Source organism: Siphateles boraxobius, unplaced genomic scaffold (genome assembly GCF_051911475.1).
Source record: "Siphateles boraxobius isolate OS27281-9 unplaced genomic scaffold, OSU_SipBor_1 46, whole genome shotgun sequence".
Classification (NCBI taxonomy): Eukaryota; Metazoa; Chordata; class Actinopteri; order Cypriniformes; family Leuciscidae; genus Siphateles; species Siphateles boraxobius.
Window position 1 is genome coordinate 1,430,068 of NW_027509097.1, and position 17,594 is coordinate 1,447,661.

Below are 17,594 nucleotides of genomic sequence, written 5' to 3' on the forward strand. Positions count from 1 at the left end.
GTGGTCCCAAATTGACACTTTTGACGACTAGAAAATGCCACAAAACTTAATGTATTAATATAAAAAATTAAATAATAATAACAATGGTTATTATTATGAAGACTATTAATTATACCATATATATATATATACATTTAAGACACTTTAATATGAATGAATGTCATGTTGTTATATAACAAAATATCAATCCAAGTGGCATTTAATAGGACAAACATAAATAAAAATAAATAAATAAATGTATACAGTATATATATATATATATATATATATATATATATATATATATATATATATATATAATATATAAGATTTTAAATGTTTGCATATTTAAAACCTGACACATTTTGTTATATATATATATATATATATATATATATATATATATATATATATATATATATATATATATATATATATATATATATATATATATATATATAACAAAATGTGTTGGGTTTTAAATATGCAAACATTTAAAATCTTTTTATAACCAAATTGTTTTGCTTACAAATTGTGCTTGTCCTGCCTTAAATGCCATGTGGTAATCTTCTGTTTTTTATTATATCATTATTAAGTAAAAAAAAAGTGAGGGTCACTTTAATATTTACTTCACTAGGGTTACTGTAAAATTAGATAGCATATTAAAGAAAAAAAAATAATTTTACACACACACACACACACACACACACACACACACACACACACACACACACACACACACACACACACACACACACACACACACACACACACACACACACACACACACACACACACACAATAACTTTATGATTCTCACATTGTCCTGTTTTGGGCAATGTGCATGTAACGGAAAGGTTTTGTGTCCCCATATTTCCATGTGATCATCAGATACGTCAAAGACGACAAGTGGGAGTTTTGACCTGAGCTGCCCCTTTAAACTCAGCATGATCCTTCATAACATGAAGCCTGTCTGAATTAGCATCAGCTGAAAAAATAAATTTACACATGCACAGACTATATCATAAAGTATTTACTTTCCTTTATAAAGTATATCACACCCAAAAATGTCAATTATGTCATAATTTACTCACCACCATGTTATTCCAAACTAGTATGAACTTATTTTTTTCTGTGCAACACAAAATAAGATATTTATATATAAAAAAATAAAAAGCCGTGCGATACGGCTACATACACAAGGTCAATGTAGCCTGAATAACATGTGCATCACAAACCTAATGAATCGATGTGCTTGTCAAAACAGATATGCATTAAACATGAAAAAAGCCTTATAGAAGCAAGCAGACAACTGTAAAAACCAGGCATATATACATTCCTCATAGGTAAAGGAATGCAAATGAGTGGACGGTGCGTAGGCCTTCAGAAATGCCAGCGATAAAGGGTAAAATGTCACTTCGATTTAAAGAGAGGACAGTTAGCAGTTCATTAAAGGGAGGGCCATATTGCGCTACGGAGGCCTGCTGGCAACCTCCCCGATCTGGGCCACTCACAGCCCGTCCAGATGGCATGAGAATCCGTGCGGAGTTTAAAAAGATCTTAGAGAGGGTGGCAGCGTGCTTCCCCTGCCCGTCACTGACATGGTGCAGCTTGCCAGAGCCTAGAGTTTCTCTCTTTCTCTCTCTCTCTGCAAAGTGTCATTGCCTGAGTGGGAATATGCTCGTACTAAAGAGCTGTTGGAAATGCTGATTTATGAGCACTGAAATGTATTCTGCTAGTTAGTATGGAGATCAGTGCTGAAGACGATTAGTACAGACATTGTCTCTGCTAGGAAAGCAAATATCACTGTATCACTGGAGGAAGTCCACATTCAATCTGTGCTGCCAACTGCTATTTAACGAAATATGCCAAATTATCAGCCGTTGTTTATCGTAATGCAATAAGAAGAGTTTTTCAACCCAGTGTTGGGGAGTAACTAAATCAGAGTAGAGATGGTGCTAACTACGCTTTTCAGTGGCTCAGCTACAGTATGTTCAAAACAGCGTATCTTACTCAGTGAAGCAATACTTTATCAACATCGCTGTTTTTTTTTTTTTGGAAGGTGAATCGCTGAATTTTTTTCATTCAGACAGTTCATATAATTGAAACAGCTCAAACACATAAAACTGTATTTTTGTCACTGCATGATATATTACCATGATATATTATTATTTAGTAACATATGTTTATATAACTAAAACCCATACACAATAAGTTGTTATATTTAATATATTAGTATTATTCATATCATAAATATTATTATTACAACTGATCTAAAGGTTAAATAATTTAGTATATATATATATATATATATATATATATATATATATATATATATATATATATAATGATGTGTAGCTTGTAACTTGGCAAACTATTTAGTAACTTCTGCAACACTGACCCATTTGTATTATATGGAGAACATTGACTGTAAGCGAATATTTCATCTAATCTAAGCGTCTATGATTTTGAAGCTTTGAGGAGTAGAGCATACTTACTGTACATTAGCTTAAATGTGTGCAGGAAAGATTTTCCGGAAGGTTTCTGTCTCTCTCTCACTCTTCTGCCGGGCTCCTGAGGGTCCTGTACTCCAGTACTGGAAGGTTACATTTATTCAGGTGAGTTCTAGGGTCAAGAATAAAAACAGTGAAAAAAAAAAACGAAAAAAAAAAAAAAACGAGCAAAAACACAACCCACACACACACACTAGATAGATGCATTTTGCGTTTTATTTAATAGTTGGGTTTGCTAAGGCGAGCAAACCGATCTACACTGATACACATAGGGTAAAACAAATTAGTCGCATACCGTCTGTGCCATGTACAGAAAATGAATTGTTCTTCAGATTATGTGGCTTGTTGAGAAGTAAATGAACGATTCAAAAACATCTACAGACATTGAAGGATGGACTTTGTCTTTCTTACACTAGTAAATAAACATCTAACAACTTCTCAGAATTCCTTTGCAACCACCCAGAACACCATATTAACTGTAAATCAATATTCATTCAGTTTAATGTAGCAACAGCAAAATAATGTCCCAGCAACAGTCCAAAACACAACAACTTTTGTAGGGACACACACCATTCTAAAAAATATGGTTATATTTTAGAAGTCTTTTATTTATTACTTAATAATTACTTATTACATTATATTTCATATTTGATGAAAGATTAAAATAAGTATCTTGGGAAACACTTTATTTTAGCGGTGTTGGTTCCATTTAAAAAAAAAAGGGATTTAAAAATGATTTTGTTAAAGAGTTATAAGGCATAAGCCAAGTCGGTCAGCTACAGGGTAAATCAGAACTTTAAAAACTTTGATTTGAAGCAAAAATATATTTGAAAATCCAACAAAAATACAAAGTTACAAGACTGCGTACTTCACTGAGGGAAATAACTACAATCCCATGAAGCGCTGAGAACAGCATAATTTAATTAAAAATAAAGACAAAAAAACTACTCATTTAAACAATTTCCGTATGTAAGGCTACATTTATATATATTACGTTATCATAAACAATTCTCCATGGAGAAACTAATGTAATTTTTACTTCTGGAATCAGACTGTTGCACTTTATAGCAATAACAGTAAACTATGCAAAATGACATCCAACTAACCCTAAAACAAACCCTAACCCTGTAGTAAGTATACATGTTGTTAATTAAAATGACTCCGTACATTTAAATAAAGGGCAACCATAACTTGATGTGAAAAGTCTTTCAGGAATGTGAGGAGAACTGCAGATTTCCCCATAATGACAGTAATCTTCTTAAATATTAGGTTAAACATTAGAAACACATATCTGGTCTCAATATGTGTATCAATCATAATATGGATTTGTCAAATTAAATGCTCATATAGCAGAGTCAGATTGACCAAAAATGCTCAAGGAACATAAAACATGACAAATTACACGAGTTTAACTCCCAGCAGACCTGCATGATTCACTGCTGGACTTGACCACTTCAGCAATAAGGCGGAAAACACAGTTATAACAGATGGCCTGACACACCATAACCCAAAACCCTCAAAAGTGTGGGCTTATCTGTCATGCTCGGAGTTCTGGATATTGACTCTAAAAGCCAGCAAACTTTAGCCGACGTCTCCATGGCTTACAGGAAGTTGCTTGAGAAATGAGAGCGCAAATATTAAGCTTGCCTACTTTTTTTTTTTCAAAAAGTGTATGATCAAACTTTTTGTGAATATATGACCTCACTCCTTTTGACTTAACGACCTTTGCAGCCCGGATCCCTTTGGGCCATAACACTATCACTCGTAAATATACAGTACAGAAAGATCTGCTCTTGGAAGAATCAGTCTTTTTCTCCCTAATAATGCTTGTGCCTATGAGCTTGGACTCTTGGACTCTGGCAGGGCATAGTTGGAGGGCCGGTATCTAATTGATCTCCTTAACCTGTATAAATAGTTTGTGTGTTCGGCGGTCACAGCGCCATGCACGGTAGCAAGTGGGAATTAATAACAAAATCACTGTGGGGGTGGATGAACTGACAGCTAGCGAGTCCTTCGAATCGGCCCAGCTCATTTCTCCGGTACCTGCTGACCTCCGAGGCGCTGCCTGCCATCATTTACAGTATTGGACCTGAATTATTTATGTCACGTTCCCTGTGCTGAGAGGAAATCAATGCAGGTGGTCATTCCGTTTGTGCATCCTCTCCATGGCCATTATTCCGAACTCACAGGCCGTCATCGTTCCCTCGCAATCATGGTCTTATTGAAGGGCTGTGTAACAAAGAGGTGAACACAAGAAAACCACAAAACCAATATTATTGCAATAACCGTTAACTATATCAATATATTTTAAAATATAATTTTATTGCAGTGATGCAAAGCTGCATTTGCAGCATCATTACTTCAGTCTTTTTCCTTTAGAAATCATTCTAATATGCTGATTTGCTGCTCAAGAAACATTTGTTATTGTTATTATCATTGTTGAAAACAGTTATATTTTTGTGGAAACCATGACACATTTATGTCAGGATTCTTTGATGAATAGAACGTACAGAAACACAACATGTATTTGAAATAGACATTTTTGGAACATTACAATGCATTTACTATAACTTTTGATCAGTTTAAAGGGATAATTCACCCAAAAAATGAAAATTCTGTTTGAGTTTCTTTCTTCTGTTTAACACAAAAGAAGATATTTTGAAGTATGTTGCTAACCAGACAGTTCACAGTAGCCATTGATTTCTATAGTATTTTCTTTTTTTTTCTACTATGGAAATCAATAGCTACCTTCAACTGTGTGGTTACCAACATTCTTCAAAATATCTTACTTTGTGTTAAACAGAAGAGAGAAACTCATACAGGTTTGGAACAACATAAGAGTGAATAAATTGTGACAGAATATTAACTTTTGGGTGAACTATCCCTTTAATGCATCATTGCTGAATAAAAGTATTCATTTCTTAAAAAAAGAAAGTCTGATCCCAAGCTTTTGAACGGTAGCGTATGTATTTACTTGAGTAAAAAGTGTGAAACTAGCCCTATTGTTCCTATCTGCATATACAGTATTATGTGTAACATGAACACTGCAAACAAACAAAATAGCTATGGTTAGTCTATTTTTGGCCATACAAGGGGAAATAGTAAACTGAAATTATATTTACAGCTTAAAAATTCTACACAAATGCTGCTATAAAAAAGAAAGAGAAATCCACTTGGATCCAAATGATTAATTCATCCTTCCCACTCCTTTTTACTCTCACCAGTTTAATACAAATCTCACAGGCCCTTCTGAAAAGCCTCAGAATATCTTTAAATATTAATCTGGATTAGAAGCCATGTAATTATGTCAATCTAGCAGTTCACTTGAGTTTAACCTGGTATTTAGGTCATTATTCTACCTGAATTTAAGAGCAGGTACTGAGTGATTTCTATTTGACAGGATACGGGGAATATCCCGAGCACAGACGCACGGCCTCTGAAGATCACATGCTGACAGAGTTGCTCAAAGGAGGGGCGTGGAGGGTTGCTAAGCCTCATTAAAAGAGTCCCGCATATTAATGACTAGAACTCACATCTGACTGGCCCAGTCAAAAGGCAGGTTAATGAATATGGCCGCAGGGGTTCATGGGAAATTACTCACATTTTGCAGCTGGAAGAGTGATTTGCCCTACCTTTGTATAATGAATATAGCGTGTTAAAAAACATATTTAAAAATACAAATAGTATGTATATTTGTAGAATGTATTTTTGGAATTAAATCATGTTTATAAGGCAAGTTAATTGCAATCATGCACTCTACGTGTATTATATAATAATTTAAACCAGCATATGCATACCTACTATATACAATTAAGCATATATATTTATATATTTTTTTCTTTACATATCTTGTTTGTTTGGAAATATGCAACATCAGATTAATACAAAAAGTCAAACAATTGGAGTTTCTAGAGAGTGTGATGGTAATAAAATTCATGCAAATGCAAACCAAAACAGGATGGCAGGCACTCCGGCAGCTAGTGACCTTTAAGTTCATGATGAAAAACAAATGTCAAGTGTCTAAGAGGGTGGACTGTTCCAGGCTTTGCAGGGATTTGGTGTGTTGTCTTATACGACACATTAATTCAACCCACCATCAATATCTTGGAAAACAGGGGTGTTTGTGCTAAAATCCAGCTCCTTATTTATATAGAAAACAAGATTGGGACTCTTTGATCCTCTTTTAGTGATGTAGAGGGCGATGCTTAGACACAGCCATTAGGTACAGCATTGATTCTAAAGATGCGTGTGATTTAAATTGCAATTATATACAGCTGCCACATGCACCACTAAAATAACGTGATTTAGCTAGATTTTTACATTATCTGATTTCAGAATACCATGCAAACAGGCTGTCATGATTTCAAGAGATTGCTAGGGAGTTGCTATGCAGTTGACAGGGGATTGAGTTTGGTTTATATAGGGTTACTAAAGTGGCCCATGCTAAAATAGCCCAATTTAAAGTCTTGGCAAAATCCAGACTCTAAGGGATTTCTGAAAAGGAAACATTTCTCAAATTTCCTCAACAAGCCGCACAATTTGAGTTATCAATCACATACAAGTCATAACCAGAAGTGCAATACTTCAGTTCAAATCCTTAACCCCAAGTATGAGGCTTAACAAACACTGCTAATTTGAAAAGTGTGAGGCTACATGTATTTTATAAATATGTCAATTTACTATAACATATGCCTGTGGAGATGACATGCCAAGCCGAGTTATATTTCATCGAGAGGAGCAAGACATCAAGGATTTGGTAACGTTCTTATTGAAACGAGAAAAAGATTGATAACTCTGAGCTTACTGTCGACAGTTTACACAGATCATGTCATACAAACTCACTGTATAGAGTCCCCACATATCCTCGGAGAGAGACCGCTTGGTGTAGAACTGAACGAATGTGCGAAGGGAGGAGAGTTTGGCCCTGCAAAAGCAAGAAGAATCCCATTTGACAATGATAGAATTGCATTACAATAACTGGGTAAAATACAATGACTATGTCCGATAATTCAGTCTTCCCAAACGTCTCGGGTATACTTATAGCGACAGAGATATACAATGGTTTTGGCACAACCAAACAAATATGCTCACTTTCTTTCTACTTTCCAACTAAGTCAGTCTCAAAACAATAGGATCAAATGATGAATTCTTTTCAGGAGGTCAGAGGGTTCTTAGTAGTTTGTTCATTTACGCCCAACACTCAATGCACTACAGAAAATCCCCGAATTTAATAGAAACTCGGAGGTGGAAATGCCTGTCAATAGTCTTCAAAGGAGGTCCTTCCACAACATAAAGACCGGATTGGACTATTTTATGACTTACAGTGCCCACAAATAAATGTTCCTAGTACACAAAGACAACTCTTTCAACATAGTGAGGAAGGAAAGACATTTGTATATCCTGCACCATGTAGAAAGGTTACGTGGCCTCTTGTTTGAGAGTATGGAAACCATTGTTTTGATAGATCCATCCACCTCATAACAAACCAAACGCATCCTATGCCGATCGTTTCGAGGACAACTAGCGCCTAAAATGTCCTGTTTACGTCTCGTGGCAGAAAAGATAAACATATCAGATATCCAGCGACTCATTTTCCGAAGTCAACACTCCCGACAAATATTTTGTAACTGTATCACTATCCGCTTTTATGTCCCTCACTAGTCCGGTGACTGGAAGTCGACTTCAGCTAAATGCGGGCAATTTGGTTCACTTTTCTCCACCTTCACCCTATTTCTGTCAACCGGTGAGCTGCAACCCGGCAAATGGATTGTGGGAAAAGCGATGTGTCCCCAACAATTCCATCATGAAGAAATGAGGAAAGGCAACATTACAGATGAGTTCACATATACAGTAGTCAGGCTGCCGAACCCCCCTTCGCTCTCCTCCTCGCCTCTGACAGTTATTGTTTGCCGAACGGATGACAAGATTGATGCTTCTCTGTAAATCAGGAGCGGGCCTGAGTGACTCCTTCCCTTTCTCGTATCTATCATCGGCAAAATGGAGATTAATAGAAGAGAGTCCTATTCTTGGATTTGTTGAGGGCACTTGCTCCCTGACCTCTGGTAAATAATTAGATATCTTTGAGACCCACTGCACCGTGTCGATGGACAGACAGGGCCTGCAGACGGACTCTAATGGCCTGTGGGCTGAATTCATGTGCAAATGGTATAGTCCACACCAGAAGAGAAAAGGCTATGCAGTTTGGCTTTTGTTGTGTGCTTACACACAAACACACCTGCATTTAATATGCATCCAGGCATTTGATTGTTTATAGCATAGTAGGATCAAATTATATATATATATATATATATATATATATATATATAAAGCCGAAACATAAAAAAGAAGACAGGCTATTTTTAAAATAAAATTAATCTAATTATCCATATAATTGTTCGTGGCTCAAATATATATAAATAAATGATGTCTGACCATGTTTGCTGTATGCTTCCTGCAGAAATAATTATCAATGTCTGGAGAGAGAAAGCTGTAGGAAGAGTTTGAAGAGATACGGCATGATCTAAAACAAAAGAGAACAATCACGACGCTTGTTAAAACATGCATCCTTTAGCTCCACAACATGTTTATTAAACTCTTTGCAAGCAGTTTTTATTTGTTTGTTTTCTTGTTTGGTTTTGTTTTTGGGAGGGAATGCCTTATAGCACTGTGTGTAAAGCCGAAATCTGCATAATAAAGTCGACTTCTAATTGGCTGTAAGGTTCATTCTTCCAGCAATTAATAAGAGAATGCAAGTTTCTGGAAGCCTTGTTAAAAGGTATTAGAATATCTGTGCCATTGCTGCTGCTACTGAGAGAAGTGCATCCCAACAAAATATTATCAAAGACTCAGGGCCCAGGGGCCTTTTGGATATTTTTATTTTCTTATAATTGAGTTGTAATGCGCCTATATGGGCTATGTTTTATTTTTGTTTGTTTTTTGCTTTATTTTAATGCTTTCCATTATCACTCTACAAAACTTGACAAAGATGAAAATCAGCATCAAAGTTTTTTTTTGTTTTTTTGTTGTTGTTTTTTTGTTTGTTTTTAGATAATACTGATAAAACTACAGGAAAGTGCTGTATACCAACCAACAGTAATCTATGGAAGCATGTTTCCACCACGGAACAAAATAAAAATAGGTAATTGTAACTTTATTTAAAAATTCAGATTTTTTTCTCTCAAAATTGCAAGTTTACATAATTTCCCCCCCCTCAGAATTATGTGATATAAACTCGCAATTGCATGTACTAAAGTTAGAATTGCGAGATACACGGTCAAAATTGTGCGTACTAAAGTAAGATTTTCGAGATATAAAGTCACAATTGAAAGAAAATGTCAGAAATGGGCAGACTTTTCCCCCCCTCAAAATTTAAAAAGTCACAATTATCTTTTTTATTTATTCTGTGGCTTAAACAAGCTTCCATATAAATACTTTCCAATAGTGTAGCATAAATAAAATAAATTCCGAAAAAAAGAACGAAAAAAACCTAAATATTTCTTACTAAATTGTCAGTTTTTCATGTCAAGATATGTGCAGCACCTAGAGACATGACAGCACCCTCATATGTCTACATAACTGTGATCTTGTGCTAAAACGAAATAAATTAAGACACATATAATGAAGATATGAGCATGTACTGCATATAAGCAATGACCCAACTGCTCTTCTGTTCAAAGCCAACGTCAGTGGAAAACATGACAGAGAGCAGTTCCAGCCAGTGTTCTCACCCTTCATTAATGCCCTTAGACTTCTAGCGCTGGCTCCTGCTTTGGATTGCTGTCGAGGTGAAGTGCTTAGGCAAGAACAGAGTGATGGATGATCAGGGAGTAAAAAGGGGGACTTCTGGGCAGAAGAGGGTGGGGGTGAATGATTCACAATTTCCCTCGTTCAAAGCCTTCTGAGATAATGATGCATCTCCTGCTGCAGCATCCTTTATTACTGCTACTATTAGAAACAACAACAATAAAAACAATAAAACTAATACAATAACACATACTAATAACCACCCTCCACATTACCGTCATCATTATAAACTTAATTTGCCCCATTAATTGTCAGGCATTATGCTGAAAATACACGGCTCTATATGTTTCCCTTGCTTATAAACTGCGGTAATAATCTACAAATAGCTCTGTTATCGCTGCGAGGTGAAATTGTGCTGTAATATAATATTATTTGATATTTAAGGGTTTACTTTTATAGTGCACTTCTGTTTTTAAAATTAGGCCACAATGATTCCGGCATTATTGCGTAATAATCCAATGCAATATGTTTTATTGTATTTTTGCAAATTACATTACTCGCGGCCGAGTGCACCTGGATGTCACCTTTGAGGAGGTTGTTATAGGTTTATTATAAAGGTTTATTATTGCAGACCTGTTTACCTCCAGAAAATAATATTTTCTCCTGATAAGCAATTTTGTTTATTACTTTTAATGATTTCATTAGGTGGACGTCTCAAAGGTGGGCTGAGAGTTGAGCAGCTTGCTTGTCTTCGTTTTGAGAAAATACAAACACATGCACATGATGAAATTAACAATTAAAACTGCAAATATTAATAATACCGGACAGCATACCTGATAACAATACCATAATCAATGTTAATATAACAACACAATTTACTTAAAATCCATAACACACCACCCCAAAAGCAATAACTGCGTTTGTTGTCCTAAATAACAAATGAAGGATGTTAGTGATACATGATACATATGAGGGAGTCGCATTGTTTGGGTTGTTTTGTTGCTTAAATAATCAAGAAGATCCTATATGTAGAGAGAGACAACTGTTGGCTTTTCCATTCATCTAAAAGGCAGTTGCTCAGTTGGAAGATGGAGACCCAGAAAGTAGCGGCCTGCATGCTGCCATCGTTGTGTCATTACTGACACGTTCCTACACTGCAAATGATCACGGTAAATGCAGCAGACAGGGAAAAACAAGAGAAAACAAGTGCTAAAATTAAATGCTGAGCTCTCATTACCTACTATAACAAAGATAAATATTTGTGAATTATTTATTGGAAATGTTGTTGTATTGTGTCAAAATTAGGGCTGTCACTTATTTATTGTGCACAAAATGCACAATAAATGTATGATTAAATTATGATACTCAATTATATGTAAAAAACAACCGAATGTATTGACTTCTAATGTTAAATGCCATTAATACTTATTAATTAATTAATTATTATACGCAATTATTTGATTACAGCGATTTCTAGCGATTGGCAACCCTAGTCAGCGAGTTACGAATGGCCATCAATGGAAATAGATGCTTTCTGCCCCAGAATGGTGTAGTTACCAACAGGGTCTAACTACTGAAGTAGCCAAACTAGTCAAATTGACCCCCTGTAGATGCCAAATTGGCTAAATCGACAACTACGTTTAATCAAGAACTGTTCTCTAACTGCAAAATCCGGTCAACAGCCACTGTATTAGTGCACAGCAAATGTAAATGCATCCATCATATCTTTAAAGCTTTCCGCACCAGATTTGTTATGCTGCATAATATTTTCTGTAATAAAATCATCCACGGGCGCTTATCTAAACATGCACAAATTAATTTACATCTTATTTAGAGCCCCATATGTAAATATGACAAAGTGACGGAGCACCCTGTACATATACTGAGCATGTTCAGATTAGAATCATCCAGTTAAGCTATAAGCAACAGTAATTGTCGTTCAAAGCACCTTGTCACTTGACAGTCACGTTCAGTCAGGCGTATCGGTGCTCCATTGAAGTACCCTCCACTCAACGGCGTTCGGCTTCGTACAAAGAGCGATTGTGTTGGGTGCAGAGTGGTTTACATGCTGTCGCTTTGACTCTGCCAGCGGCTTCATGGGAAACCGGCGTGGGGTTCTGCCAGCCGTTCTCCGCTGCTCGCTGTGATTCCATTAAGCAGCCCAGGCATCATGCCATCACACTGTAAAGCCTCCTCTGCTCATTCTTTCCTTTTCTCTGAAAGAAAGTCTGTTGACCTCAGATAGACAGGCTGAAATTTCCAGAGCATTAAATCAGGCCTGCTACTCGATGCCTTCGCAGAGAGCTGACCCATGTAATCGCTATGCCGCACTGGAGTCATATTGTTTTTAAGGCGTCGTCTCGATGTGTGAGACGGGACCAGGCTTTCCCCAACAATGATGACGCGTGGAAGTGTGACAGGGCTCGGCTGTTGTAGTCCATGGTTCAAGCACTTCAGATTGGGAAAATGTCATAGTTTGGCCGAGAGCAAAGTGCGGTGGATAATCTTGTGTTGGCCTCTACTTCTGCCAAGAACGGGTGTTTAAAAAAGGCCACTGCACCACGTTTTACTTCCTGTGATGCATGTATCTGAAACTGGCATTGCTAAAGTTTCGATACTTGGTCATTTGTTTGCTGCTGTACACATAATAGTGTTGTGAGCGATTTGATATGGTGACTGCCAACTGGAAACATGGTTACAGAAGTGTTTTCCCCAATAATTTGCCATAGGGATTTAAAAATAAAGTTCTAAGCCCTTTAACAATCCAAACATATCTGAGATGTAAAAAGAAAAAAAAAAGTCATCGTTAACTATGAATTGAAGTGTACAAATTTTATTTAAAACCTACTACAGCAACAAAAGTCAATCAGAAATGGTGGTACATTAGCAAAAACTATTGACTTACACTCATTGATTAGGCATATTAAAACAAAATGGATACTCTGAAGAATTGTGATTTATATGTATAGCACACTTCTTCAGACAATCACTTAACTCATGGTAAGTCTTTGAAAGGTTTATATACTAAAAAACAAACTCTGAATGCAGAAAATTAATGGGGCTTTTATTTTTCGAATGCTACCGTTGTTCTATTGCAGTAGATGATAATATGGCAGCTATGACCTGCCAACTGACAACAGCTTTCCTGAACCATAAAGTACAAGCATATGCTCACTACATAAATATTATTACTTCTAGATAATATTTATATTAAAGAGAAAAGTTTACTTAAATTCTACTTTGTGAAAGTCTCATGTGTGTAAACAGCACAAAATGTGTGTAGTCAGATTATTTTCAACATCTATTTTGGTCATCAAAGAAACTAAATTATTGTAGTTGTTAAGAACCGAATCCCACTCCCTTAAGATTTACACCCAGAGGACGGCATTCAGTGTGAAGAAAACAGTTCATGCATTCTCTCTGAATGACGCATTGAAAATAATCCCATCCCAAGTGTGACTTCAGTTAGCACACAAGCAGGACCAATACACACTTCCTTCTCCCTCCCTCTGTGTTTGTGTCTCTTTCCTGCACTTGAGCCGCATACAAAGAAAGGAATTAAAAGCAATGTTGGTTTGGAATGCGTTCCCAATTCTCTACACCAAGGATTTGGCTAGATTGAGCGGATTCAGCGAAATAACTACTTAAGGCAGCAATATGCTTGTGTCGGAAATTCTTCAACATCTTTTGGTTGTGTATATTCATGTTTGAGTGTTTACTTTAACCATGGCATTAAAATGTATTGTACCCTGCCTTTGATTCATTGATTGAAATGAGCTGGTACTTTGATAACACAGAGTGATCGCCAGCGTAGGTGTTCATTCATATGGACAACATCTGAAAAGTAAAGACTTTTATGTGCATAACATCACATTACATTGGCTATGAATACACATATCATTTGAGGTTTTTAAACTATTGATTAGTCTCTAAATGTAAAAGGTTTACGTGTTAGATGCTGTCATATTATAACATACAATCACGGTACCATATACTTAAGAGTACACATAAGATCACATTGGATATCAACGGTGAAAGACGGTGACAGAAACACTCTCTCTTTTCTGACTCTCTCCCATGGGTGAAGATACTGTGAGCACAACACCCAATTCAAACCAGGACACTCCAGCACACCTTCACCGCATGGCTGGAGGGGGGTCGGGAGGGGTACGGCAATGATTTGATTAATAAAAGTCAGAAATTTACAGGCAGAAAATAATCTATAGATGTGATGGAGTGGAACATTTCTCATCAAACTGTGAAAATTCTCAGATCCCAGAAGAACCGCGGCTCGGCAAAGTTCCATCTGCGCAAATACGAGCTCTGAGGAACACAGACTTGAGCTCAAAATGAGAAATTTGATGGCACGCGCGGTGAGTGTCGCAAACCTAATTTTAACATCTGAAAGTAGATTGAATACCTCCATTCATTTTTGGATAATTTAAAACGCTTCAGACCGACTCATTTTTTTTCTTTCACAGGGCCAACTCCCCTGTGCAGCCACTCAAAATTGATGAAGAATCTAAAACAATTAAACGCAGCAGCAACATTAACCCATTTTCACACCACTCTGAAAGGGTTTACACTCCTCTTCACCAATCATTTCAAATGTACTGTCATTTCCTTATTTTACATTTGTTTTTCTCTTTGAAAGGCCAAAACCACAGTTAGTTAAATGTGTTAACCATATTTTATCTGCACAACTAGCAAAAGTAAACACACAGCTCAGTCCCCAAATCCTGCCATCGGCTGAGACATTATAGCAACAATGCGTGCTGGAGTAAATACAACTATACATGCACACATTGTTCAGTTTGGTTTTTCAATTCTACATAAAAACATCTCACATAATTCAGAGGGAGAGAAAATAAATATCACAAAAAAAATAAATTATGACATGATTTTAGAGAGTCATGATATGACTCCAATTAATAGATAAGCATCTCAAAAGTACCAAATCCACAACCTGTTGAATAAATGTTGAACGTTGGTTGAACTATTCAACATCCAAGGCTTAATCCCCTAAAACTAGCAGTCTAGACGTGACATGGCCTATAGACTCAGTGAATACTACATTAGTCTAGGGAGAAAGAGAGAGAGGCCTGTGCAGGGGGGAAAAAAACACTATGAGATGAGAAACTGTCAGAGAAATCAATGTGCCCACACTTGCACACAAATCTCCAAGTGATCATTAGTTTGTATGCGAGCTCAGTCTCCATAAAAGACCTTGAGGATCCTTATTGTAATTCCAAATCGCTCAGGCAGGTATATTTATTTATATTTGGAAGGGGGAGCGGCAGCAGTCGGGACGACCCTTAACTCTCAGATACCCCAGCCACCCTGCAGCCACCTAGTAGCTGGATTACGCAGATCTGACAAGTATGCCAAGCGCTGTCAGATTTTGTGAAGTCGGGAATCTATTGCTGTAATTGACAACACGTTGAGATGCTGAAAAGCTAATCATTCCAGATCACCCTTCTCTTACATGTCAGCCTTCCGTAAGCCTTGCGGACAATAGCTAGAGGGCAGATACACAAGTGCGGTGAATCGTAACAGTTTATTAGCTAGATTCGCTCAATATGGGGCACTGATGAAACTTTCTGCTCATAACAGTCGCTGCCGAATTATAATTTGGGTCTAATTTAAATCACTCATGAATTGATAAAACTTTCAGAGGCCTCATGATGATGATTAGTCAACTGTTACGTGATATGTTTTCAGAGGGTCTGGTCATTGTCATTTACATTCTGAAAAATAGGCTACAGTATACACTGGTTTGAGCTACCGCAAGAACCAATGGGGTTTATTCTCGTGTTAGGCAGCACTTTTGAGCTTCCTTAAGAACCAATGAGGGTCCTTCTCATGTTATGCAGCACGTTTGAGCTTCAGCAAGAACCAATGAGGTTCATTTTTGAGTTATGTAGCACGTTTGAGCTTCAGCAAGAACCAATGAGGTTCATTCTTGAGTTATGTAGCACGTTTGAGCTTCCACAAGAACCAATGAGGTTTGTTCTCGCACATCAATTAGGTTCGGTTGAGCTTATGTTTATGTTCGCTGATCAATGTTTAAATGTGAATAAAAGCCTAAATTAAATCTGCTCATCATATAAAGGTGATCGAGTCCTCATTGGTCAACAAAACTCATTGGTCCTTGCGGAAGCTCATCTGTGCTGCGTAACATGAGAATGAACCTCATTGGTTCTTGCTTATATGTTTATATGTGAATAAAAGCCTAATTTCAATATGTTCATCATATAAAGCGATCAAGTCTCTTCAGATAATTTGGACTAAACCACTCAAATCATATGGATTAGTCTTACAATGTCTTTATGAACTTTTTAGGCGCCAAAGTGGTAGTTGCGTAGCTGTCAATGGAGAGACCGAAATCTCTTAGATTTCATTAATAAGATCTTAATTTGCGTTCCGAAGATGAATGAAAGTCTTACAGGTTTGGAACGACATGAGGGGGAGTAAATTATGACAGAATTTTAGTTTTTAGGTGAACGATCCCTGTAACTCAAGATTGGTAAAAGAACAAAAAATACTTTCGGCGAATGTCTTAAATTCATTTTTCCATGCCTTAATTTGCTCATCACTCAGTATCTCTGGATGAGAGCAATGATATAGGCCTGTCTTTTTCATTACAATGAATAGAAATGTTGAAAAACAAAGCCATGATTCTGATCTACCTCATTCGAAACCTGACACTTTTTTCTTTTTCTCTCCCCCACACTCTTTCACTCTCTATCCGGGAGTTTAATTTCTGTGATAAGCTTCAGTAAGCAAATGCAAATGTGTTTAATGATTTGCATCACTAGATCATTTCTGGGTTTAATATGCTTTGGTATTCTGGTCAAGAACCCAAATTTGATTTGGAGGCCTTTGCTAGCTCCCAAAGACAGACCTAATCGCATATGCCGTATTAGCATGGGCCAAAATGAGGAAGAAATTACACAATAGGTCCCCAATGATCAAATCATTCCACACGTAGGTTACTCCATGCTACCACAGTTTATAAACCTACCACCACCGTTTAATGCAATTTTATTCAGCTCAGAGCTAAATTCACTCCAACTGCACTTTTTATGGGACACTGTTACTGGGAGTGTGCTCACAATTGCAATTTGCTTAAAGGAATACCCCCAAATAATTGTCATCATTTACTCTCGGTTATGTCACTCCAAATCATGAAAACACAACATTAATGATTTTACAGCATTTTGATCAAATAAATGCAGCCTCGCTGCGCATAAGATAATTCTTTCAAAAACATACAATCATATTATAATAACAAAAATAAGTGTGATCAAGATAGATTTGGCTTTTTTTTTTTTTTTTTTTTTTGAGAAAACATCTGGA